Raw genomic sequence first — 27,412 nt, 5'->3', positions numbered from 1 at the left:
AGAAGAAGGGGAAGACGCGGCGAACTACCTGCAGGATCTGTTCCGGGACATCCTGGGTGAGCCGACTGATTTTGCTCTCAGGATCGACAGGGCACACAGGGTGGGCCCACGACGCAGAGCCCCGCCGCCTCCCCCCGACCTTCTGGCCTACCTGCCGGACTATCCCCTGAAGGAAAGAATCCTAAGGGTGGCTCGCACCAAGCCCTCCTTGGAGTTCAGAGGTCAAAGGGTGGCCCTCTTTCAAGATCTCTCAGTGGTCACCCTACAGAAACGCAAGTCCTTTAAAATTGTGACTGACTTCTTGCGGGAGCATGATACTCAATACTCTTGGGGCCACCCTTTTCGTATGATCTTCCGCTGGAACGGAACATTACATCAGCTGCGCTCCCTCCAGGACACCTGTACTGTACTGGGCATTACAGCGACCGACGAAGATGCCCCCACTCCATGTCGTCGCCGAGTCACCAGAGATGGCTGGCAATCGTTCCCTGGCCGCAGGCCTTCGACCTCTTCAGTGAGACCTGACTCGCCTACTATCCGGGCTGAAATGGATAATGCTGTGAGAGAGGTCGCTAGAGAAACGGCGGCTGGAGAGGTTGCTTTGACCGCCTAGAAATTCTCCGGGGGGAGATCGACATTGCTTCTTCTTTTTGAGCTGCAGGTTTGGGGGCCTGGGGGCGTGGGGGAGGAGCGGGGGTTGTGTGGTGGCTGGACGTCCACTTTCGAGACTTTTCCATAGACTTGCCTGTTTGGGCTGGGCTTGGACAATGGTTCCCTTGACTCCTTTCTTGGGAGGTCGAGGACAGTGTTCTGGGAGTGGAAGGGGTTGTGTTGGGGTGTTGGGGAACCGGGAGGGGTTGTGGGAGTTGGGAGTGGGGAAAGGAGTTTTCCAGTGCGCTGTGCTAGGATTTGTTGCTTTGCCTGAGTTTCTCCACCTTGTCTTATTCAGCGGCGGAGGGGAGGCGAGTGGGGAGGTGGAATGTGGGGTTGGCTGGTGTGTGGGGGGAGACCCGGTCACATTAGAGCTCATGGCTGGTGCTAGGCTGCGCGGCGCAGGAGGGAGCGGCTTCGCTTATTGTTTTTGGAAGATTGCTTTGCTGCTTGAGTTGGGGGGCGGATACTCGCCCATTACGATCAGCACGCAGGATACTAACGCCTTTACATACATTTACCACTATGCCTCCTCATACCTTTAAAGTCGTGACCTTGAATGTCAGGGGTCTGAATAATCCCGTTAAGCGGCAGGCGGTTCTTTCTCTGTTAGAAAATGCTCAAGTGGACATATGCCTCCTTCAGGAAACCCACCTGTTACCGCAGGAAACACATAGGCTACGCTCTTGTAAATTCCCAACGTAGTTCTTTTCCTCCGGTACCACCAAGACAGCCGGGGTGGCGATTCTGGTGGCTCGACACGTTAGGGGAGAACACATCCACAAACTCGCAGAAATTAAAGGAAGGTTGCTGGCAAATAGGTTCCGGGTGGGGAGAATTACATTCAGGATAGGTTCCCTTCATAGTCTCAATGATAAACAGGAGCGGTTCTTGCAGTCTGCGGTGGAAGAGATCTCTGCCTCGCCGGACAGGCATGTTATCCTCGGGGGCGACCTTAACATGGTCTTTGATTCGGTGGTAGACAGATCGGCGCATCGCTCCCTGCAAGTCGGGGAATTTTCAGCTGGTTGTAAGGCTAGGCTTGCGGAGGTGGACCTCCTGGACCTTTGGCGTCATATGCATCCCGTAGATAGGGACTACTCCTACTATTCCCACGCGCATAAGACCTACGCGAGGCTTGATCATCTCCTGGTCACCTCACCGGTGCAGGCTCTGGTGTCTGCCGTGGACATGGGGGTAATTTCCTTGTCGGATCATGCCCCAGTCGAGGCCTCCTTTTGCTTGCCACCCTCTGCCTCCCCGGCCAGGATTTGGCTCCTCTGGGATACCCTGCTACATAGGAAAATGGTAACGGACCGTATTGAGCAAGTACTCCGTGAATATTTGGCTCACAATGACAACACGGATACCACCCGGGCCACACAATGGGCGGCTTTGAAGGCTATCCTTAGGGTGGAGTTCTTGTCAATCTCCGCGGCCGCAAACAAGGAGCGCAGGATAAAGAGGGATGAGCTTACTGACAGAGTCCGGGAGCTGGAGTTGATCCACCGCAGGACTGGGGCACCAAGGATTTGGCGGCAACTTAAAGAAGCAAGGAAACTCCTTGCCGCCTTAGATGTAGACCGAGCGGAATATGCGGCCCTCCGACTGCGCCATGCCTTCTATACTGGGGGGGATCGCTTTGGCAAACTTTTGGCCAATAGACTCCGGGCCACTAGGCAGAGCCAGTTAGTGAAGGAGCTCTCTGACTCCACGGGCTCTGCAGTAATGGATGATGCCCGCATCTCGGCAGCGTTTTGAGGGTTCTATAGTAACCTCTACGCCGGTGACCCGTCGGATGTGCCGACTATGACCTCCTATCTGGATCCGGTCACTCTGCCCTCCTTGGAGCCTCTGTAGGCGGAGCACCTGAATAGGGATATTAGCATAGAGGAAGTAGTGATGGCCATTGCCAGACTCAAGCACGGCAAAGCACCGGGCCCGGATGGCTATTCTGCCCTCTTCTATAAGACATTCTGCGGGTCGTTGGCCCCAGTCCTCACCCGCCTTTTCAACTCTTTCGCGGAACCTGGAGCCATTCCGCCTGACCTCCTGAGGGCTTCTGTTACGGTCATCCCCAAACCGGGGAAAGATCCTAAATACTGTGGATCCTACAGACCGATATCCCTCTTGAATGTCGATTTGAAACTCTATACTGGGATTCTGGCCAGTCGTCTGGCACTTCATTTACCCGGCCTTATCGACCCGAATCAGGCGGGTTTTGTTCCGGGGCGGCAGACGGTGGATAATACAAAACGGGTGGTCCATCTGCTGGAAAAGGCTTCCCGGATTCCGGGTGTGAGGATGATGCTCACGGTGGACGCAGAGAAGGCGTTTGACCGCGTGCACTGGCCCTTCTTGGAGCAGGTACTGGTGAAGGCGGGTATTGGGGAAAGGTTTCGCACTATGATCCTCAACTGCTACAAGGAACCCTCAGCAGTGGTCTGGGTTAACGGCCACACCTCTGCAGCCTTCCCCATCGAGAGAGGCACCAGGCAAGGTTGTCCACTCTCACCCTTGCTCTATACATGGAGCTGTTCGCTCAAAGGGTGCGGACACGACCAGCAGTGGAGGGGATACGGATGGGTGGATTTACCCATACAGTCAGTCTCTATGCTGATGATGTCATCTTCCTATTGGCGGCACCCCGGATATCACTTCCGGCCTGTATGGAAGAACTGGCAGCGTTCAGCATGGTCTCGGGCTTTAAGGTGAATATGGGGAAGTCAGTGGCTTTGGATATCTCCCTGGCGCCTGATACCAGGGCATATCTGCAGAACAGATTCCCGTTACTTTGGTCCTCAGAGGCGATACCATATTTGGGGATTCAGATAGCCCCTACGCTGCCAGCCATGGTCTCGGCTAATTACTTAGCCTTGGGAGTCAAGATCAGGAACGAACTAGGCCGCTGGAATCGCGGCATCCTCTCCTGGTTGGGTAGGATTGCCGCAGTCAAGATGACGATTTTGCCGCAAGTGCTCTACTTGTTCAGGGCCCTGCCGCTTCAGCCATCAAAGGGATGGATACAGCAGTTACAGTCGGATGTGGCCTGTTTCATTTGGCAAGGGAAAAAGCCTAGGTTACGCAGGTCCCTCTCCCTTTTGTCTCCTGACACTGGAGGTCTAGGCATTCCCGACTTCCGCAAATATTTTCAAGCGACGCAATTGAGATACTTGGTCGAATGGTGCAGGTGGGAATCGGATAAGCATTGGCTTTTCCAGGACCAGGTGGTGGCGGGGCGGCCTCTGCAGGAGATACCGTTCCTACACCGGACCCACCGGCCTAAGAATCTCTACCCCTCTTTTATTACTAGGGTGCCTTTGCCGGTCTGGGACGCGACTTACCTTAGGTATGACCTCACCACATTCCCTTCGCCGCTCTCGCCGCTGGTGGATAACCCTGCCTTCACTCCCGGAATGGAGAAAGGAGCCTTTACACATTGGCGGCAGGCGGGCCTGTTGGACTAGTTGGCCCCTAGGGGATCTCTGGATTGAAGAGGAATTAATTCCCCAACTGAAAACACGCCACAGGGCATGTTTGCACACATATCACCTCAAGCCCAGCCCCCTACCTTCACCACTGTGCAAACATGCCCCGTAGCGTGTTCTAAATTGGGGGATTAAGACCCCTTGCATACTGGGCATCCATGGGGGCCAACTAGCCCACCAGGAACCTCCAGTATGCGCCAGGATGGTGCGTTGCAGAGAGGTGTAAAAAGGGGCGTTGCCTAATTACACCTCTCTGCAACGTAGCCCCCTGACGCATTTGCCGAGGGGGAAGTAATTCCCCTTGCATACTGGGGGTCCCTGATTTAACTTTTGATTTTCTCAGGAACTACTGAACAGATTTACACCATTTAAAAAAAGGGTAAACTTGCGAACCGAACTCTACCTTTTTGCCGAATTTGGTATAATTCCGTTCAGCCATTCGGGCTGTAGCCCTGGCTAAAGGTCCCTATGGAAAATTGCATGGGAAAAACACTTTTTGGGACCCCCCTTTTTTCTCAGCCCCCGCTTCATGAATCACCCCCAAACTTTCAGGGAAGGAGCGGAGCAGGCCATTTTCTTGGAGAACTTAGTGTTTATTCGTCGACCGGCGCCAACGGTATTCTAAATAGAATGTTGTGGATTTCCTATGGAAACTAGGTACTAACTATACCTACCTACTGGCGACTGTCAGTAGGTTATATATATATATATATATATTCACTGAAAAAAACATAGGTTTCACACCAGTTATAGTTAGCTGGAAATTTTACTGACAGAAAACCATTGAAATTCCACGTTATAGTTGGACTCACTATAACTTGCGCTTGTAATGCACTGCTGATGACGTCACATATTACATCTCTCATGACATGGTCAGTGACCTCACTCATGACATCACTGATGACACCATCCAGTGAATGTGTGCCTTTCTGAAAAATAAATATGTTTTATATATGTATATGTAAAGGTCAATGGAAGAATAAATGTTTAAATAAGTGTGGATGGATGTTTGATGTTTTTTTAAAAAAAAATTGATTGGTTAACTGGCTTATTAAGTGTATTTTAGTGAATACATATATTAGCCAATATTGTTTAAATATTTAAATGTTTGTATCAGTGTTTCACTTTGTGTATAAGTGGCTACATGGGTTGGTGAAAAGCTACATGTGTGTGTATATTTGTTATTAGATGTTTTATTTAAGTATCAGTATGAGTGTCTGTATGGTTTGGTGGGTGTATTACTTAGCACATAGATGCATCAATGACTGACTCACTGTTTGTATGTGTTTGGAAGACAGCTTATGTGCAGGACTGTATGGATGGATGAGTGCGTATATGTGTGTGTTAGTGAGTGAATGACTGTCTCACTAGTGTCTTTATCAGTAACTACATATGTTTTTATCTAGTATATGTGAGTATTGATGTATATAAGTGAGTATATGTGAGAGTTCCTGTTTAAATAAGTATGTGTTTGGAGAAGTGATTGTTTAAGAGAGTAAGTATGTGTAATTTTCCTTAGAAGTAAGGTGGTAGTGTGTGTATAGCTGTATATGCAAAGAAATGGTTTATTTGCATGTGTGAGTATGTGTGTGAGCAACATTTGGAAGACTGTCGATGTGTTACAGGATGTATAGGTGTATCACTACATATGATGAGTAAGTATATGTATGAGTGACTACATAGAACTGTTGGTGAATTAGTGGATGTGTATATAAATGGTGGAATTACTGAATTGGTTGTTGTAACTGGTATGGGTATCTCCTTTAAAAAAAAAATTTTAGTTTCTATTTTTGAATATGTGTTTCAAGGGTTACAGTGAAAGGAGGTCTGTCACTCTGTCACAAGGATGGTGTCATTAGTGATGTCATGAGTGATGTAATATGTGACGTCATCAGCAGTGCATTACACGCGCAAGTTATAGTGAGTCCAACTAACTATAACGTGGAATTTCAATGGTTTTATGTCAGTAAAATTTCCAGCTAACTATAACTGGTGTGAAACCTATGGTTTTTTCAGTGAATTTAATAGGTTTTTTAAATGCTAATTCCTAACTATAACTGGTGTGAAACCTATGGTTTTTTCAGTGAATTTCATAGGTTTTTTAAATGCTAATTCCTAACTATACCGGATGTGAAACCTATGGTTTTTTCAGTGAATTTCATAAGTTTTTTAAATGCTAATTCTTAACTACACATAAGGCCCCAAACCTATATTTTTTTCTTTGAATTTCAAAATGTTGTTAATAGCAAATGTCTATAGCTACAAAATGTCATATTTTTGAAAAAGAATGAATCCTATATTTTATTTGTATTTAAAACAATTTTTTTAATGTATATATTTTTTTTTTTTACCCTGGAGCGCTGCCGGGGCGCGCCACGGTGAGCGCCTTGGAAAGTGTAGTCTTTTTAAGCGCCCCAGGGTGCGCTCCGGAGAGCGTCCCGTTAGCGCTATTGCCGCGAACGAAAACATCATCGTGACGTATCGCGTAGCCGCGTCCACGTGATACGCACGGCGTAAGCGCACCCGGAAGCACTCGAGCGAATACGATCGCGCAACGTAAACATGTGACGCGCTTACGTGACGTGCCCGGTGGCGCGCCGCGTAAGCGCATCGGTCATGTGACCTGAAAATAACACTTTTTATTGGTGCAGACAAGTTTTGGTTTCATAATGATGAAATCCCTGGTCTTGTGACCTGAAAATAACACTTCTGATTGGTTCAGGCCTTTTTTTTTTTTCCAAATGATGAAAGACCCCACCTTTTTTCCTTATTCTGACTTTGTCCTTTTACTTAGGAAGACCTGTTTGGCAATCTTTCAGGTATATTTTGTACTTTGAAATGTCTTCAATAGCAGCAGCAGCTGAAGCATCTGCACCACCACCACCACCACAACCACCAAGAGGACCACCACAAGATTACATTGGTGGTCAACAAGAGGAGGAGGAGGAGGAGGAGGAGGGGAGGAGAAGATGGCTGCAAGAACACAATACCCCATACCAGCCAAAACCACACATTGTATGGGAGTTTTTTTGATCCCAGAGGGAAAGAAAAAAGTAAATGCGGCCAAGGTGACTTGCCTAATCTGTGGCGTGGAACTTTCCAGGGGAAACCCTAATAAGAAATACTCTTTCGGAAACAACACCACGATTCGCCACATGCAGCGCATGCATCCAATCAACTATTCTGCTGCAGAGATGAGGGAACTGGCCAGTAACCTTCCCCAATCTTCAAGCTCCACCTCCCAAAGAAATCAACCCACTCCAACGGGACCAGAGGCAAGGGAGACGATCCCTTGCATTCAGCCACGGTTTGCGGATTTCCGTATAACATGTATACATTGTGGTAAGACCATCTCCTATGGTGAACTGAGCATAAAGCTCATCGTCCTTGCTGGGGACAACCACAAATTCCCCAAAAAACCCTAATTTTTTCTTATTTTTTTTTTCTGTTCCAGTTGAGCCATTTTCAATTCCCTGTTTTTTTGTTTATCCCCATAAAAAATACCAAAAAAAATATAAAATAGTTCATAAAAGCCAAAAAAAGTACAAAATGTTCCAAAAACACCAATTTATAAAAAAAGGTTACATTTTTTAATAACTCTGTCATTCTTCTTTCCCCATGGGCCGCTCCCCGGTGCGCGTACCGGGCGCTCCCCCCGCGCAAATAAAAAAAAAATAATAATTTTGCACCGCGGGGCCCTTTTAGAGCCCCCACATCAAACCTAAGGGATCAGGGGGGTCTACCCTGCCGAAAAACAACTATTTAAGGAGGGTCAAGGGGAATATATTTATAGACCGTCCAAACTCGGATAACCCCTATTGGAACTATAAAGAACAAGAAGAGTTGGAGGGTCTGTGAAGCAAAGTGCCAAGTCTACAAGGTCCTCATTGAAAGCTACACATTTGGATTGCACTGAACCAGACCAAAGTGGTCACTAGACACTAGGTGTACAATAGATATCCTATCAGCCCACCCACTTGACGGAGCCTCGTCATGTAGGACGTCTAGAACCAAGTTGGTGTGTCCAAGCCTAGATGAATTGGCTAGACAGCACATAATTATGGTTCATACGATAGAAGTGTCCACACCACTGGGCGGTGCTGGTACAGTGCAGTGGCAGAAGAAAAAGTGAGTGAGTGATGTTAAAATGACGGTCAAGGCAAAATAAAAACTTTTTATTAGTATTCACCTGGACGTCAGATTAAAAAGAGATGCAGGACAGTGTGACAAAATCACTGTCTACTTTGCTGTGTGGTTAAATAGGTCTACCCTGCCCCCTTATGGTCATTTCCCCCTTTTTTTTCCACCTCTTGTGTCTCTATCCTATGGAGACACAAGATGGCGGCCGGTCCGGACTGTTTCGAATGTTTACAGACACCCGAGAGCCAAGCAGCTTTCCGTGCGCACCTCGCGTGTCGCGCCCGCTGCGCTCCCCGGTGCGCGTACCGGGGCGCGGCCATAGATATATATATTTGTTTGAACCTAAGTTACTCAAAATCCACTGGAGCACATATCTTGAGACATAGCAAAGGCACATAGGGCTACCAGTCCCTACAATTTTGCCAAGTTTGGTGTAAATCCATTCAGCCGTTAGGGCTAAAAGTGAGTTTGACAGCCCTATGGAAATTAACATGGGGAAAACACATTTTGGGAGCTCCCTTTCATCTCGGCCCCCACTTGACGAATCCCCCCCAAACTTTCAAGGAAGGACCGGAGCTCAGCGAGGCAATTTTGAGGAATATTCAGGCAGATTCGTCAACCGGCGCCGAAGTTATTCCAAATAGAATTTTGAGATTTTGCATCGAAAAAAATCCTAACTATAACTACCTACTGGCGACCGCCAGTAGGTTATATATATATATATACACAAGTGCACCTCTCCTGTCCCTGGTCGTCCTATCATTTCAGCTCGGGGTAGTATGAATGAGAATATTTCTAAGTATGTGGATTTTTTTCTTCAATCACATATGTTTTCCCTGCCCTCTTTTTTGAAAGACACTACAGATTTTTGGGTGAAGGTGAATCAAATCACTTGGTGCTCTGACTTTATTTTCCTGGTGATGGATATTGAGGCACTTTACACTAGCATCAGCCATCTCTAGGGACTTGAAGCAGTCAAATACTTTCTGGATGAACGTGAGGCAGCATTGAGAGATCACAACCTCATGCTTTTGGAAATGATACGCCTGTGCCTCTTTAACAACTACTTTCAATTCGGAAAAGACTTTTACCATCAGAAACGCGGGTGGCAATGGGTTCATGCTTCTCCCCCAGCTATTCATGTCTTCATGTTGGCTGGTGGGAGAGGCATGTTCTTGGAGTCACCCACGCACAGTGGCTTCCCCATCTAGCACACTATTGGCGCTTTATTGACGATATTTTTATCGTCTGGCGTGGCACCAAAGAACAGGCTGCGTTATTTGTCGATGACATTAACACCAATGATAGGAATCTGAGATTTACTGCTAACATCACGCTTGATTCCGCAGAATTTTTGGATGTTCAAGTCTATATTGATCATGACACCATACAAACCAAACTTCACAGGAAGAGCACTGCGGGCAACTCGATCTTGCATGCCCACAGTGCTCATCCGCCACACACAATCAACAGCATTCCTTTGGGGAAACGCATTTGCAGTAGTCCTGAAATCCTACACCAATGCTTAACGGAATCTAGAATAAGATTCCTTAAACGTGGCTACAGCAAAGCCATTTTAGATCAGGCTCTTATCAAGGTACTTGCTCGCCCTCGTGAGGAACTCTTAATCTCTAAAGATAATGTGATTCCCGAATCTAAAGAACAGGGCTCTATCCGCTTTATTACCACTTATTGCTCCCAAACATCTAAGATTAGTAGTATCATTAGATCAGAGTGGCCAATTGTACTAACCGATGTGATTCTTGCCCCATTTTTACCTAAATCACCTGCCATTAGTTTTAGGAGGGCTCCTTCCATGAAGGATTCACTGGATAGAACTCAACCTGAACTTTCATCCAAGCCGAATTGGCTTAACACACCAGGCTTTTTCAGGTGCACCTCCTGCCGGGCCTGCACTTTTGCAGTTAACGGTACACATTATGTATCAGCCTTTAATGACAAGTTGATTCCAATACAAGAACATCTGACATGTCGGAGCGATTTTGTGGTCTACAAGTTAACCTGCACTTGTCAACTATCCTATATTGGAAGCACCAAAGTACCAGCTAATCAGCGTATACTACAGCACATCCGGGCCATAGTCAATTCTGACATGAACTACCCAGTGGCCCGCCACTTTAAAGCGGTACATGATAGAAAATTAAAGGATCTTACATATACCCTGCTGTGCTCTGTAGCCAACCCGGGCAGGGGTGGTGATCGAGAAAAACTGTTGCGACAAAGGGAAGCTTATTTTATTTTGCTTCTCGATACCCGGTCCCCCACAGGGTTGAATGCTTTTGATGAATAGCATCATTTCTTATAATCTGTGAGTGTTTTGCCTCAACCTTTCTGAACTGAGCCTTATCTTATGATGATTCGATTCTTTCGTGATTTGCTATTTCTGACTATTTTATTCATGACATATTTGCTTGTCAAATTTTTTTTGACTTTTTTGTTTTCATTTGTAGGTTTTCTAAGTGAGTTCTCTGCAGCCTATGAAATATTTCATCTGTTGATGAAATTGTTCTTATATATTTGCACCTTAGCACGGTGGCACTTTTTTGACACTTAAACTTGTATTGCATTAATGATAGTGGATGATGACAATAATACTTTTGGGGAGTACGTTCTGGCTGTTCAATCTGATGTAAATATGACTTGATGCACTTGCATTAGATTTTTAGAATATATATGGTCTTCGTATTATGTTTTACGATGATCTATTGGCTGTTTTATATCTTGGTTCATCTATCTTGATTGACTTGAGCTTGACAGAATCAATTCACTGTAGTTTGATTTACTCCCCATATTATCTTGTTTGTCAGACTATTTACTTGACGCTATCTTTACATGTTATTTGAGCACTATGCTCTAACTGTGTCTACATATAGATGCATTAGCAACATAATTTACATGCACTTTCGTTCTAAATTGAGAATTGGTGGCCTATCTGCTTTGTTGCAACCCTTGCGTCTTGTTTTTTGAGGCGCTTGGGCTTTTAACTTCAATTTATTGCACTGCCCACTCCTGACGCGTCATGTGATCAAGCTCCGCTTGCGGAGCGAAACGCGTCAAGGAGGGCACTCGCTCTTGCACTTTGCTGTAAATAACCATGGATTGCTTGCATTCGAACTACTGATGTGGCCTCTTTGGTGTTTTTGAACGTACTAAAACACCTTCTGGAGTGGAGGTCTACGCCTGCTGTAACCGCTACTTCTGGCGGTCAGGACTTGTTGTTCAATATATATATATATATATATATATATATATATATATATATATATATATATATATTTTTTTTTTTTTTTTTTTTTACATAATGGCGGTCGCCAGTAGGTAGTTATAGTTAGGATTATTTTGTATAGGGAATTCGCAACATTCTATTGGGAATAACTTTGGCGCCGGTTGAGGAATCTGCCTGAAATATTCCGCAAATTTGCCTTGTGGCGCTCCACTCCTTCCCTGAAAGTAAGTTTGGGGGGGATTTATCAAGCGGGTGCCGAGATAAAAGGGGGTCTCAAAACGTGTTTTCCCAATGTTAATTTCCATAGGGCGGTTGAACTCACTTTTAGCCCGAACGGCTGAATGGATTTCCACTAAACTTGGCAAAATTGTAGGGACTGGTAGCCCGATGTGCCTTTGCTATGTCTCAAGATATGTGCTCCAGTGGATTTTGAGTAATTTAGGTTAAAAAAAATATATATATCTATACGCGCGTCCCGGTACGCGCACCGGGGCGCGTACCAGCGCGCTACGCGAGTTCGCGCACGGAAAGCTGATTGGCTCTCGGGTGTCTGTCAACATTTCAAACAGTCTGGAGCGGCCGCCAAGACACAAGAGGTGGCAAAAACAAAGGGTGAAATGACCAAAAGGGGGCAGAGTAGACCCCCCTGAACCCGTAGGTTTGATGTGGGGGCCATAAAAGGGCTCCCGCGGGGAGCGTACCAGGGAGCGTACCATGGGGAAAAAAGAATGACAGAGTTTTTAAAAAATGTAGCCTTTTTTTATAAATTAGAGGTAATTCTAAAAAGAACTGGTTTTTTTCTTCTTTTTGTTGTTGTATATTTTTTTTATTGTTTTTTTGAACATTTTGTACTTTTTTTGGCTTTTATGAACAATTTTATATTTTTTTTAACTTTTGTGGGGAGAAACAAAAAACAGGGAATTGTAAACGGCTCAACTGGAGCAAAAAAAAATCAGGAAAAAATTAAGGTTTTTTGGGGCAATTGTGGTTGTCACCAGCACGATTGATGAGTTTTATGCTTTGCTCACCATAGGTAATTGTTTTACCACAAAATATACACCTGATTTTGTATTGTCCAAACTGGGGTTGTATGTTTGGGACCATCTCCCTTGTCTCTGGACCCAAACAAGTGGGTTGCTTACTTTTGGATGTGCTGGGTGAAGATTGTGGAGGGTTTCTGGCCAGTTCTCTCACCTCTGCTGCAGCATAGTTGTTAGGGTGCCGGCGTTGCATGTGGCGAATCATGGTGTTATTGCCAAAAGAGTACTTTTTGCTAGGGTTCCCCCTTGAAAGTTCAGTGCCACAGATTAGGCAAGTAACCCATGGCGCATTTACTTTTTTGAGGTCTTTTGGGATTGAAAAAAACTCCCAGATAATGTGCTGCTTTGGCCTATATGGGGTAATATCTTCTTGCAGGAACCTCCTCCTCTCCTCCTCCTCTTCCTCCTCCTCCTCCTCCTCCTCCTCCTCTTCTTCATCTCCACCACTGTGGTGTTGTGGTGGTCCTCTTGGTGGTGGTGGTGGTGGTGGTGGTGGCTGAGACGCTCATGCTGCTGCTGCTACTGAAGCCATTTCTGAGTACAAATTAGTAATAGCTCTGGAAACAGGTCTTCCTCACTCAAAGTACAAAGTGAGAATGAGGAAAAAAGGTGGGGGCTTTCATCATTAGGAAAAAAAAACTGTCCTGAACCAATGAAATTGGCACTTGAACTCTTCGTTGGAAGGCGCTGCAGCAGAGGTCAGCGCTGCCGCCATTCCGTCGTCGAGCGAGGCCACGCCCCTTTTTCGAAGCCACACCCCCCTACTGACGTTATCTGCAGCTATAAAACATGTGCTTCCATCGGAAGCGCAGCGGACGAGCGCAGCGGGAGCGCCGTTTGCGCGCCGAAGTCGCGCCTAAGTCCAGCCCGTCTGCGCCCGTCCGCGCCGGACCCGCGCCCAACGCCGTAACCCCTGCTCCACTTGCTCCAAAAATTCGTTGGTCCTCTGAACAACTTCTTCACCTCCGTCCTGATACCTGTGCCCCCTTTACTTGCTGTAACATTGCTAGCCTAGATACTACTGTTTATTCCTGCCCTCACTGTAACTTTTCTCTTCCCATAGTACCTAGACCTCGGCGTCTATCCTCTAAAATCAATGATCAGCCATCCACCATCTTAAAGGCCGCATTAGTCAATTGCAGATCTCTCCCAGCCCATGCTCATGACATATGGCTATCTTTTGAAACCCATAATTGGGACCTATTGTTTCTTACTGAAACTTGGTTAAAAGACTCCTCCAAACCGGACATCACTCTTGCTACTCCCCCTGGTTATCATTTCATTGGCATTAATCGAGACAACTCTAAGACCGGAGGAGGTCTTGCGATCATTGCTAAATCCCATCTCAAATTAAACCTCACGAAAATTCCCAACCTTGGCATCATTGAAGCCGCTCACTTTTCAATTATGGACCCTGCTTGTTCCATCTGTGCAGGCATACTGGTCTATAATCCCCCGGCCGTCACCTCTTCCTCCCTTATCACTCTGATTCACTCCATCGCCGATTTTTCTCTCAAACACCCCCATTTTACTGTTTTAGGAGATTTTAATATTCATATTGATAATCCCTCCTGCACATTAGCCTCCTCTCTGTTAGAAACCTTACAAGGACTCACCTTGCCTCAACTAGTGACAGGTCCTACTCATATAGCAGGCCATACCCTTGACCTCATTTTTTCCAATCTTCCTTCCCTCTCCACTCTCCCCCCCACTCCTTTGACATGGACCGATCATTATCTTATCCCTTTTTCTTTCACGGCCCCCTCTCCTCCTCCCCCTATCCCCCTTAATCGAGTTAAAGGTCGTAAATGGACCAAAGTTACATGTAACTCCCTGGAAGCTCATCTACATTTTCATTTTAACCAGCTAAATGACCTCAATTTAGAAACATTGAGATTCAATTCGGCCCTCTCGGATGCACTTGACTCGGTTTCCCCTCTGGTCCCCGTCACCTCCTCCAGATCCCGTCCTTCTGCCCCTTGGTTCTCCCCTCTGTTGCGTGAGGAAAAGAGCAAGTGTAAGCAGTTGGAACGTAAATGGAGATTGAACTATGATCCTGTAGCCAAATTGGCCTACAAATCTGCCCTGAGTAAGTTCCACAAACTTACACGCTCGTCCATGAGAGCTTACTTTTCTAATTTGATTCAACAGGCGCAGAATTCCTCCAAAACTCTTTTTTCCATAGTGAATGACTTCGTAAATCCTCCTGCTTTGAAATCCCTCTTTACTCCCACTCAAGATCTCTGCAATGGATTGTCTGATTTTTTTCAAGAGAAGATAGTTAAACTCTCCTCCTCCTTTGCAGCAATGGCTCCGGATTTCTCTGATGATTGCCCTGGCCTCCCCTCTTGTTCTTTCAATTCTTTTAGCGAGCTAACTCCTGATCTCGCGTTAGCTTTATTACGCAACGTTAAGTCTGGTTCCCCCCTGGACCCAGTTCCTGCCAAAATCATGGGTAATCTCGCCCCTATCCTGGTGAACCCGTTTCTTTCCATCTGGAATGCCTCTTTGTCGCAAGGTCTATTCCCCTCAGTTTGGAAACAGGCCAGGCTGGTCCCCATACTGAAAAAACCTGGTGCAGACCCTCTGCTTTTTAGCAACTATCGACCTATTTCTCTCCTGCCTAAACCTGCCAAGATACTGGAGAAGGTGGTACAGAAACAAGTGGCACTGTACTTAGAGTCAAATCAGCTGCTACACGACTCTCAGTCCGGTTTTAGATCCGGCTATAGCACCGAGACTGCGCTGCTTGAAGTCTCTGAAATTATCAGGGAATCAGTGGATAGGGGCGAGGAGGCCATGTTGGTCCTCCTCGACCTATCCGCTGCTTTTGATACTGTCTCCCACAAAATACTTACCTCCCGCCTACAGCAGCTAGGGGTCGGTGGGACAGTGCTGGCCTGGATTATTTCTTTCCTGTCTAGCCGTTCCCAAAGGGTTACGATGCACCCTTTTGAATCCGAAGACAAACCCCTCCTGTGTGGAGTGCCCCAGGGCTCTGCCTTGAGCCCTCTACTGTTTAATGCTTATGTGGCTCCTCTGGCCAAGGTAGTTGAATCCTGGGGCGTCAGGGTGGTCTCCTACGCTGACGATACTCAGCTTATCTTTTCCTTTCGAGACCATTCTGACTCCCTCTTCTCCAACTTTAGAAACTGCCTTGGTAACATATGCTCCTGGATGTCAGCCAATCACCTTGCCCTTAACACCGACAAAACCGAGGTTCTCTTTTTCAGTAAAAAATCCCCCCCCCCTGCAACCCTCTGGTGGCCTACCATTCTGAATCCCCCACCCTCTCCCGTGAAGGCAGCTCGTAACCTGGGCTTCATTTTTGACAACTCTTTGTCCGGAAATGCCCAAGTTAACAAAGTGGTAGGGGCCTGTTTCTCTAAACTTCGCATGATCAGAAAAATCTTCCCCTTCCTTCCTCTATCCTCACGCAAAACTGTAGTCCAGGCCCTTATCATCACCCATCTAGACTATGCTAATAGTCTATATGCAGGCGCCCCGCACTATCTTATTGACCGCCTGCAAATAGTCCAAAATGCGGCAGCCCGGCTCATCGGTAACATCTCTGCCCGTACTTCAGTCAGAGCCTACCGTGAAGAACTTCATTGGCTTCCCATTTCACGACGCATAGACTTTAAAATTCTGATCCTGACATTTCGAGCTATCCATGGTACTGGCCCACTTTATCTGAAAAAGCGTCTCAAGATCTCTGTTTCAGCCAGACATCTCAGATCCAATAACCTTCGTCTTCTGTTGGTTCCTAGATTCAGGCTTTCTCGGACTGGCGGCAGATCTTTCACCGTCACTGCCGCCAAGCTCTGGAATAGCCTCCCCCTTGACCTCAGGTTCTGCGAATCTGAGCCAGCCTTTCGCCGCAAACTCAAGACCTGGCTGTTCACTAGGCGGTAGGACTTGGAACTGTCAACTCCTCACCGTTTCCCATTTTTTCTGTGAGATATGATCTTGGTTACTCCTCATGGGGACAGTTATGTAATCTTAGCGCCGGGACACCTCCTTCGGAGGTAGCTGCGCGCTCTATAAGCTCCATAAATAAATAAATAAATAAATAAATGAAAAGTGTTATTTTCAGGTCACATGACCAGGGCTTTCATCATTTGGAAACCAAAACTGTCCTGAACCAATAAAAAGTGTTATATTTAGGTCGCATGACCTGACGCGCTTACGCTACGCGCCGCAGGCCGCGCGTCGCATCAGCTCGTCGGATGGTTACGTAGCACGATCGTATGCGCTCGAGTGCTACCGGGTGCACTTACGCCGTGCGTATCACGCGGACGCGGCTACGCGATACGTCACGATGATGTTTTCGTTCGTGGCAATAGCGCTAACGGGACGCTCACCCATACGCACCCCGGGGCGCGCCGCAAGACTGCGCTTACTGGTGCGCTCACCGAGACGCGCACCGGGAGCGCTCCAGGGCAAAAAAAAAACAAAACATGACCAATTTACATAAAAAATATAGTATTACATAAATATACAATATAAGATTCAATATAAAAAATATTTCATTTCATATCTATCGAAATTTTCTATTAAAAAACCTTTGAAATTCACTGAAAAAAACATAGGTTTGAGGCCCTATATATAGTTAGGAATTAGCATTTAAAAAACCTATGAAATTCACTGAAAAAACATAGGTTACACACCAGTTATAGTTAGGAATTAGCATTTAAAAAACCTATGAAATTCACTGAAAAAACCATAGGTTTCACACCAGTTATAGTTAGGAATTAGCATTTAAAAAACCTATTAAATTCACTGAAAAAACCATAGGTTTGACACCAGTTATAGTTAGCTGGAAATTTTACTGACATAAAACCATTGAAATTCCCACGTTATAGTTAGTTGGACTCACTATAACTTGCGCGCCTGCAATGCACTGCTGATGACGTCACATATTACATCACTCATGACATGGTCAGTGACATCACTCATGACATCACTGATGGCACCATCCTTGTGACAGAGTGACAGACCTCCTTTCAGTGTAATGTAACCTTGAAACACATATTCAAAAATAGAAACTAAAATCTTTTTTAAAAAATGGAGATACCCAGACCAGTTACAACAACCAATTCAGTAATTCCACCATCTATATACACATCCACTCATTCACCAACAGTTCTATATAGTCACTCATACATATACTCACTCATCATATGTAGTGATACACCTATACATCGTGTTACACACCGACAGTCATCCAAAAGTTACTCACACACATACTCACACATGCAAATAAACCATTGAACATCCATTTATTTGCATATACAGCTATACACACAGTACCACCTTACTTATAAGGAAACTTACACATACTTACTCTCTTAAACAATCACTTATAGAAACACATACTTATTTAAACAGGAACTCTTACAATCTCTCACTCTCACATATACTCACTTATATACATCAATACTCACATATACTAGAATAAAACATATTTAGTTACTGATAAAGACACTAGTGAGACAGTCATTCACTCACTAACACACACATATACACAGTCATCCACCCTTACAATCCAACACATATGCTGTCTTCAAAACACATACAACCAGTGAGTCAGTCATTAATGCATCTATATGCTAAGTAATACCCCCACCAAACCATACAGACACTCATACTGATACTAAAAAACCATCTAATAACCCATACACACACACATATAGCTACTCACCAACCCATGCAGCCAATTATACACAAAGTAAAACACTGATACATATATTTAAATATTTAAACATTACTCGCTAATATATGTATTCACTAAGATACACTTAATAAGCGAGTTAACCAATCAATTTTTCTATAAAAAAAACATCCATTTAGACACTTATTTAAAAATGTATTCTTCCATCGACCTTTACAAATACATATGTAAAACATATTTATTTTACTGAGAGACACACATTCACTGGATGGTGTCCTCAGTGATGTCACTGACCATGTCATGAGTGATGTAATATGTGACGTCATCAGCAGTGCAGTGCAGGCGCTTGTTATAGTGAGTCCAACTAAATATAACGTGGGAATTTCAATGGTTTTATGTCAGTAAAATTTTCAGCTAACTATAGCTGGTGTCAAACCTATGTTTTTTTCAGTGAATATATATATATATATCGTATCTGTATGGATGTGTAAATGGGTATATAAGTAGTTGTGTGAATATGTTAGTGAGTGTGTGAGTGCTTGTGTGGGAGAGTGAGTCGCTGTGTTGAGAGACTGTATGGGTGAGTGAGTCAGTATGTGAGTAGCTGTATGGGTGAATTAGTAGGTGTAAATTAGTAGCTGTGAGTAGCTGTATGGGTAAGTGACTGGGTGTATGAGTATCTGTATGGGTGAGTGATTTGTTTTCTGAGTGCCTGTATGGATGAGTGAGTTCATGTGTGATTGGCTAAATGGGTGTATGAGTGGGTTTATGAGTGCCTCTTCTGGGTGAGTCGGTGCATGAGTGGGTATAGGGATGAGTGGCTGATTGTATGAGTAGTTGCATGGGTGAGTGAGTGGTTGTGTGAGTGGCCAACAGTGAGTGGGTGTATGAGTAGGTCTATGGATGAGTAAAAGATTGTATGAGTAGTTATATGGGTCTGTGAATGGGTATGTGAGTGGTGGTGTGTGTGTGTGAATAGTTGAGAGATTGTATAGGGGTATTAGTGGGTATATGAGTAGTTTTGTGGATGATGTTGTCAATGATGTCATGAGTGATGTCATTTGAGATGTCATCAGTGATGTCACTGATCATGTTGTGAGTGATATAATATGTGAGGTCATAAGAAGTGCATTGTAGTGGTATAAGTTATACTTAGCTCAGGTAACTATAACTACTGAACTTCACTGGCTTTGTACAAGTGAAATCTGAGCCTAACTACAATGTCTCTGTAATCTTTGGCTTTTTCAGTGAATTTCTACGTTTTGGTGTGTGAATGGCTGTGTGGGTCTATGAGTGGGTGTATGAGTGTTTATGTGTATGTTAGTGGGTTTGTAAGTGTCTGTGTGGTTCTGTAAGTATGTGTATGAGTACCACTGCAAATTTGTGAATGGGAGTATGAGTGCCTGTGTGTTTGTGAGTGTCTGTGTGGGTCTGAAAGTGAGTCTGTGAGTACCTGTGTGGGTCTGTGAGTGGGTGTGTGCACATTTGTGAGTATCTGAGTGGATGGCTGGCCGCCTGTGTGGCTCTGTGAGTCAGTCTATGAGTTCCTGTGTGGGTCTGTGAGTAGGTGCATGAGTGCCTGTGTATGTTTGTGAGTGGGTGTGTGAGTGGTGCTATGTGTTTGCATACTTTGCGGCAGGTTTACAAGCCCCTTGTGCTGCCACTTTTTGTGACGCACTAGCAGCACATTACACTGCCCCATATTTACAAGGACAGGAACACCCATGGAACCAGACACATTCCTAGATTTACTAGGATGCGTAAACCTGGAAATGCGTCAGTATGCTAGAGGCGCAATGATGAGAAATGTTTTCATGTTTCCTCGTTCTTTTCCTTTTCCAATTCATGCTGTATTCTACAGCACGCTTGAAGAGAAAAATGCCTGAAGTCATTGTTTTTGTGAAGGGAGGTGCCCCTTCCTGCACAAAAACAATCTCCCCATAGTGCAGGCATCCTTGCACCATAGTGCAAGTGTGCCAGTGCATGGCAGCTGTTTGTGGCCAGTGAACGGGAGAGCACAAGAATGCAACATATCATTGTAAATATGTTGCATTCCTGTGCTCTGAAAGTGCTGCAGCGTGGCGCAGCCAAAGGGCTTGCGGTGCCACGCTGCGGCACCTTCTAGTAAATCTGCCCCTTAGGATATTTAAAAGGGAGAATCTTGAATTATGCTCTCACCAGGAGACAATGCGAAAGACATTGATTTCTTTGTCACAGTCACCCCGGATCAGATTGTGCTCCAATAGATCAATGATGCAGTCACCTCCATTAAGGACTCCAGATCGTTTTTCAATGTAAAGTATGAGAGGAAACACACTTGCTTTGCTTTCGCCAAGCACAAGAAGTTAGGATAAGTTGTGCTTTATTGAACTGGAGCTTCCACTAGGGCACCTGCTATGTTTATATTTGTAAGCGCTTCCCATTGAGGTTTAATATCTATGAAATGCATAAAAGGGTCTAAATGGAACCCCATTTTTTCCATGAAGAATCGTCTACCCAACTGGAGAACTTTCTTGTGGTTAATTAGTAAATGCAAACTCCTTGGGTAAATGTTGTGTGCATTTTCTGCACTAAAGATCCATAAAGGATCACAAGGTAATGTTTCCAGTGACCTTGTGTGCACGTAATTGTGGCAATGTTATTGCTCCTAAAGTGCCTTCATCCACAAATCTGTGACAACTTAAATCCTCGACGAAGAAGTCAACAGGACAACAAGAGGTAAAATCTCCACCAAACAGGGTGCTTCCTCTTAACTAAATGAAGTAAATGCTTCTTTGTTTGATTGAGATGTCCTCGTATTCCTTTGCATTATTAACAGGTCACCAAAATTAGCCGGAAACACGCTCGTGGGCCTATTGTTAAGCTATCCATTAACGTGGTGGTAAAAGGCGGGAAGACCTTTACATACTATTAATTAAAACAGAGATGGGACCTTATGTGCCCCCCACACCAAGGCTGGATTTAGCCCTGGGGACCCCAGGCCTGGCAAAGACTCCCTGGATGCCCTGGAGCCCACCCAGGGCCCCTAGTGTGCTAGAGCACCACAGGGGGGAGCCTCAATGCCCAGGGGTCACAGCCGACTTCCCATCTCCAGCGGGAGCTGGCATTGCTTCCACATACAAGGAGCTCCTAAATAAGCAGCTCTCTGTGTGTGTGAGCAATCCTGGCATCAGTTTCCCTGCCCACATGGCAGTGGGCAGAGAAACAGATGAAAACTCCAGTCCCAGCAAGGGGGAGTGGGTTGACAGATCCTTCTTGCTGGGAGCCGTGTTAGTGTTTTCTCTGACTTGGCAGGAGCTGTCACAGCCTCCGCCAAGTCAGAGCAAACAGCTATGTCACAGGGCGGACACCCCAGGACATAGCAGAAGCCGGCCCGAGGGTTGGCGGTCCCCAGGGCCATTATTGGCTCTAGAAGGGGGTGTCGCATGGCCCCCCCTCCTTTAACAGGCCTGCTCCAGTGAGGTGGTGGTCTGTATATGGCCCTAGAGGTGCGCCATGCGACCCCTCTTCTAGTTCCTATAATTGTATTTGCCCTGTGGAGGTGGTTGTCTCTGGCACCCCAGGGGTCTGTGCACCCCCAGCATATTTTTCAATATTGCTCCGGGGAGGTGACAGTCCCCGGGACATATCAAATCCCCAGGAGGGAGAACCATGTGGCCCCTCTCTGTTGTTAGAAAAAAGCCCTGGGCAGGTAGTGTTCTCCGGGGCTCTTAAAAGCGTAAGAAAGGGGGGCCACTCTGCCCCGCCAATATTTAAATGAAGCCAGAGCAGTTGATAGTCCCCGGGGCTGGAAACAGCCCTAGGAGGGGGGCCCCATGCTCCCCCCTCTGTTTATTTTTTAATGCCTGCATGCACCGGGACCTGACTCACCCAGGGGCTATAATGTGAACAAGCGAAGGATTTGCAACTGTGTCGTAATTTTATTGCAAAAAGGGAAAAAAGTGCTTTTTTTGCCATGGCGGGGGTCCCCAGAATCAGAGCTAGCGGGTCAGGGTATTCCTACCCTGCCCCCTTTCCGAAAATGGCTGCCATCACTTTCTGGCTGGAGTGTTTTCAGCTAATCAGATATCTGCATGGGTACTGTCGGACCATCAGAGGATCTGCGAATCTAGATATACAAATTTGGATTTCTTTCACTATCTCTAAAACTACTAAACAAATTTACACCAAATACCTAAAAGCATGATCTCCAGAACAAAATCTACCTTCCTGCCAAATTTGGTGTAATTCCATCTAGCAGTTCGGGCTGTAGTCGTGTTGAAAACCCTTATGGGAATTAACATGGGAAACACATTTTATTTGACTCCCCATTTTTCTCAACCCCACTTTACGAATCACCCTGAAACTTTCCATGCACAACTAGAATCACTGGAACACTTTATTTGGAAACCTTTGTAAAGATTCGTCAACCGGTGTCAAAGTTATAAGCAAGTCAAAAAATGCTTTTCCTATGGAAACATTGTCCTACCTATGACTTCTTACTTAAGTGTGACCAGATGCTTTATTTTTTATTTATTTATTTCTTGTTTTATGAAAGTTTTAGTGCAGCGGTAACTGGTATGTTGTGCAGAAGGTTTTGTGTCTTTTGGGGCCTTTTCTTGGGAGCCAGGGGCATTCAGTGGCTACTGGCCATGTTGTTTATCACTCATGTCCTAGGCCTCTGTGGAGGTGCCCTCCATTTGGAGAACCTAGTTACTCTTTGTGCTCTTGACTTGCAGGTTAGTGGGTTTGAGCAGGCAAGACTTAATTCATGAGGTGGAAGGCACATCATGGAATTCAAGTGACACAGCAATTAACACTAAATAACATTTTTATCCTGTCAGTGTTGCTCTCTATTAAAGGGAAAGAGCACATTTAACAGGTAAGGCGGGGAAACCTGGAAGCCCTTGTATTTAAAGCTCTAGATAAAAAAATTCCAGTTTTAATATTTAGAGGGGAACAAGACAGTGTTGTCCTATTTCTTCTCTGTTGTTTAATATCTATATAGAGCCACTAACACAAGCTATCAGATTGGATGATTTCATTTATCCTTTTAAATCCCAATCTTATTGGTGTAAATTAGCCCTGTACACTGATGATTTAATGCTATATACTAATAATCTGGAGCGTGACTATTACATGGGTTGAAGCACTTTTAAAAGAATTTGGCTTGTTTTGGGGTTACTTAGCCAACACTTCTAAGACAGAGGTAATGTGCTGGAACATCGATCAATGCGAGAGCACTACTAGTAAAGAGCTAAAATATCTGGGCATTTATATTGTTAAAGAACTGGATAAAATCCACCAGATTAACCTGAATAAAACCACTTAGGAAATAGATTGCCTCTTTGCTAGATGGAGGAATCTTCCCCAGCCAATTTATGGGAAGGTTAATCTAGTAAAGATGGTAATCCTTCCCAAGCTGACCTACCTATTTAACGCAGTTCTCGTGGCTTTCCCCAGAAAGAGTATCCAAAGTAAGATCGGGAGCTTTATTTGGGGTGACAAGGGAGCAAGACTGTCTTGTTGGAAGCTATGGTGTAGAGTCATAAAAGGAGGGTTGGCTCTCCAAGGTATTTGTTGGTATTTGGTTGCATTTTAATTTAAGAGCATCTGAATGTTACTTTCAAAACCGGAGGAGACATCGTGGGGAAGGCTGCTGGGCAAAATGGCCATGGTGGAGGGCCGAGGAGTTGAGGAAGGCTTTTTACATAAGTTCGGGCCACAGGTTTTTTAAATGAGTATGCCTGAAGGTTCTTAAGGCCGCTTTGGAAATATAGTATAAAGTAAGATGTAAATGGGGAATTGGATAATACTCAGATTTTGCACCTTTATGGGATTCCCCTGGGACACCGCTATGTCTTAAAGATAGTCCAGCCATACCAATTAGGAGAGCCGGTATCATCATTTGGTCTGATCTGTTAGCCGCAGAAGGAACTCATCCTTGGGAGCTATTAAGGGCCAAGATCGGATCTGGCTTTTCTAGGTTTAAGTATTTACAACTCATATCCTGGTTTGAAGCAGAGAAGGGGGATATAATAGGAGATTGGGAAATGGAGCACTTCCTTCAATCAGTACACCCAAAAAAGAGATTTCTATTTGTTATAAGAAGTTTATAGATGCAGTAGACCTGGAACTTTCACCGCAATTTTCAGTTTGGAATCAATCCCCCTTGGAGCCTAATATTGCAGACCTGTATGAGCCCTCCTTGAAACTACTTTATTCATTAAACCAGCTAGCCTTAAGAGGAAGAATTTTTTCGTTATCAATAGACTTTATTACACACCCGCCAAAATTGCCAAATTTGCCCCAGTGTCCATTCCCAAATGCCCCAGATGAATGACTCTGAAAGCCAATGACATCCATGTCTTCTATGACTGTACTGAACTAAGAACTTATTAGAAAGGGGTGGGAGACATCCTCTGTGGCATTTTTAAAGTTAACATTGAGGTTAATCTTTCATTAGTGTTTTTTGGTGACAATAGGCTGTTCAATCAGAATTCATCACAGATTTATAGTGGATTGCTGCTATATTTGCTGTTACTCGCCAAGAGGGAGATCTGCACGAAGCGGAAAGATCCGCAGCCCCGAAGTGTGAGTACTGGCTAAAAGCCACATTCACTATAGCCCGTTTAGATCAGAATGGAATTGGAGAATGTTCGATAAACATCTGGCAGTCCCTTATGCACTGGGGCCGAGATCTGAAATTAACATAATTTGAGTTGGCCTCCCCTCCAAGAGGGGGTGGCCTCTAGGGGGTCTATGATTACACCAAGCCTTCATCAAATGGGGCTGGTCAGGTTGACCTAAGTAAGTGCAGTAAACCAAAAGGGCACCCAGTTGGTAACGACGGCTTCAACTAAGATCTGCAGAAGCTTATTGGTGAGATGAGGACAAAACAAATGCATTACTGCGCTTTGGCCCGATTACCAAAAAAATGTGTGCATCATCTGCATACATAATGTCACAGACTCAAATGCTGTAGCAATTTGGTGAATGTAATCATATATAGATTGAACAACAAAGTGGAGAGAACGGACCCTTGTGAGAACCCACAAGTTAATTGACTTACATCCGATAGTCACCCATTTCATTTCACTTAAGTGAATCTGCCTGGTATGAAACTGTTAAACCAGTCTGGAACCAAGCCACTGAGACACAGGGAAATCCAGATGGTCTAACTTGATCCAATGGTCCATGTTGTCAACGGCTCCCAATACATCTAAAATATTTAGTGCTGTAGTGTATTTCCTATATTCCCAATAGGCTCTGCACATTGGAAAATTATATACTATAGATTAGACGTAGGACTGAGGAGGACTAGGTCTCTATCAAATATACTAGACTTAATTGTGGGTGCCAGCTAGCTCAGAGGTCACTAGAAACTTTCTCGAATTCACAAGAAGGGATTAGTCTCTGAGAACCACATAAACATGACAACTTTGTTTTCCCAAGATAAAATGTATCTTCAGAGTCGTAGAAACAATAGACAGATATTTCACTCAGTCAATCGTGCATTCTTCATTTCACTAGAGGTGCACAGAAAGTAGAAAGACGGGCATTTTCAATAAAAGTATTTATTGAAAAGTCTTCTTTCTCAAGCATAAGAAATGAACTGCTACAATAGTAAAACTGTTTGTAAAATATAATGCGTACAGTATAAATAGTAGAACAAAATAATACTGTAAGAGCATTGTATGGTTCCTAAACCATATATAAATACATACATAAATAACAGAGGCTAAAAGTACTCAACTGGTGCTTCTAAAATACGCCTACCCCGGTGTGCCGAATCTAAGCGAGGGAGGAAGTAAGTGAGGTGTAGCATAAAGGTAGTATTCTTTTGCCAATAATCTGTCCAAGATTTCTCTAAGGGTCTAATCAGCTCCGTACATTACTTTAGAATGGAGAAGGTCAGTCTCAGGACTCTATTTCCCAACAACCCGCAAGGGTAGCTTGGAAACACTGGAGCAGGATTTCTGGGCAGGAGAAAAGACAACGTCTCTCTCAGTGCATCTGATGGAGGGTCGGCTTCCTTCAGCACTTGCTGTAGCAGGGCGCGTCGAGCAAGTAGATAGTCGAACTGCTTTAAACCACTGTGTGTTTGCTTGAGCGAGTGTGGGCATATTTATAACTTGAAGGTGCCAAATTTGACATACAGTTGGACATAATAACGTCATCAAAGAGCCTCAGTTCTTTGAAAACTCCATGAGTTCTTGGACAAATCAATATTCAAGCAAGGGGAAGTCCCCGGCTGCTGAAGCTGAGTTTTCCAAGAAATATTTGTGGAATTTTGGAACTAGTGGAAGTATCCCTGCCATACGTGGACTGCATGAGCTATGCCTAAATATGGTTATGATTTCTATGCCTATATAAGGATATGGGGCCAGATGTAGGTGGCCAAAGCCGGTCGGTAACGGCTGAAATTACCAAATTTTGGCCGTTACCGACCGGTATTGTGCATATGGCTGAGATACCCGCCACCCCCTCTCAACACAATCCCCAAGGATGGGAAACCGGAAACAGTTCTGAACTTTTGGAAGGCGGGAGGGAGTGACCCTCCCGGCCGTATTTATTAAAATATGAAACAAAATCAAAACATTAAAATAACAGTTTCATATTATGTACAATTTCATTTCCACATTACGATGTTTGGCTAACCTTAACAGATCTCTAATACAAAGGTTCTCCTAGCCGAACTATCATCCTACAAAACATTTGACTTGAAATTGTACATCCTAACGTTAAGGGCCAACGGCAAGGTCGTAACCGGTGTCAGATCCCTAAACCAGAAATACCCCCCTCACTTGTGAGGGGAGCGACCGCACAGAGGCGTACCTCAAGTGCATCTACCAATTTCCCTTTGACTTGACGGGGGCCCCAAGGAACTCGACGCCATTTAACGGTCGTCCGAGGACTCGTGTGAGGTGTCTAAAAGGTAGCGTAAACCCCCTTCCGAACCCCACACAACTTACCCCATCTGCCGTCGCAGATGTCCTGGCCCCGTGAAATTCCCCAGGAGGGCCCGTAGCCCCTCCTATCCAGGAAGGGGCCTTGACCACCTTTCCTTTCCTTCTGGCGGCCTATCCTTAGAAGGGACCGCCTCCCCGTTGAGGGGCCAATGGCCACCTCCCCCGAGCGCTCCCATCCGTAATGGGTGACGCCCCCCCATAGGGATCTTCCAATTACTGCT

Source organism: Lissotriton vulgaris, chromosome 2_1 (genome assembly GCF_964263255.1).
Source record: "Lissotriton vulgaris chromosome 2_1, aLisVul1.2, whole genome shotgun sequence".
NCBI lineage: Eukaryota > Metazoa > Chordata > Amphibia > Caudata > Salamandridae > Lissotriton > Lissotriton vulgaris.
This window is presented reverse-complemented; position numbering follows the sequence as displayed.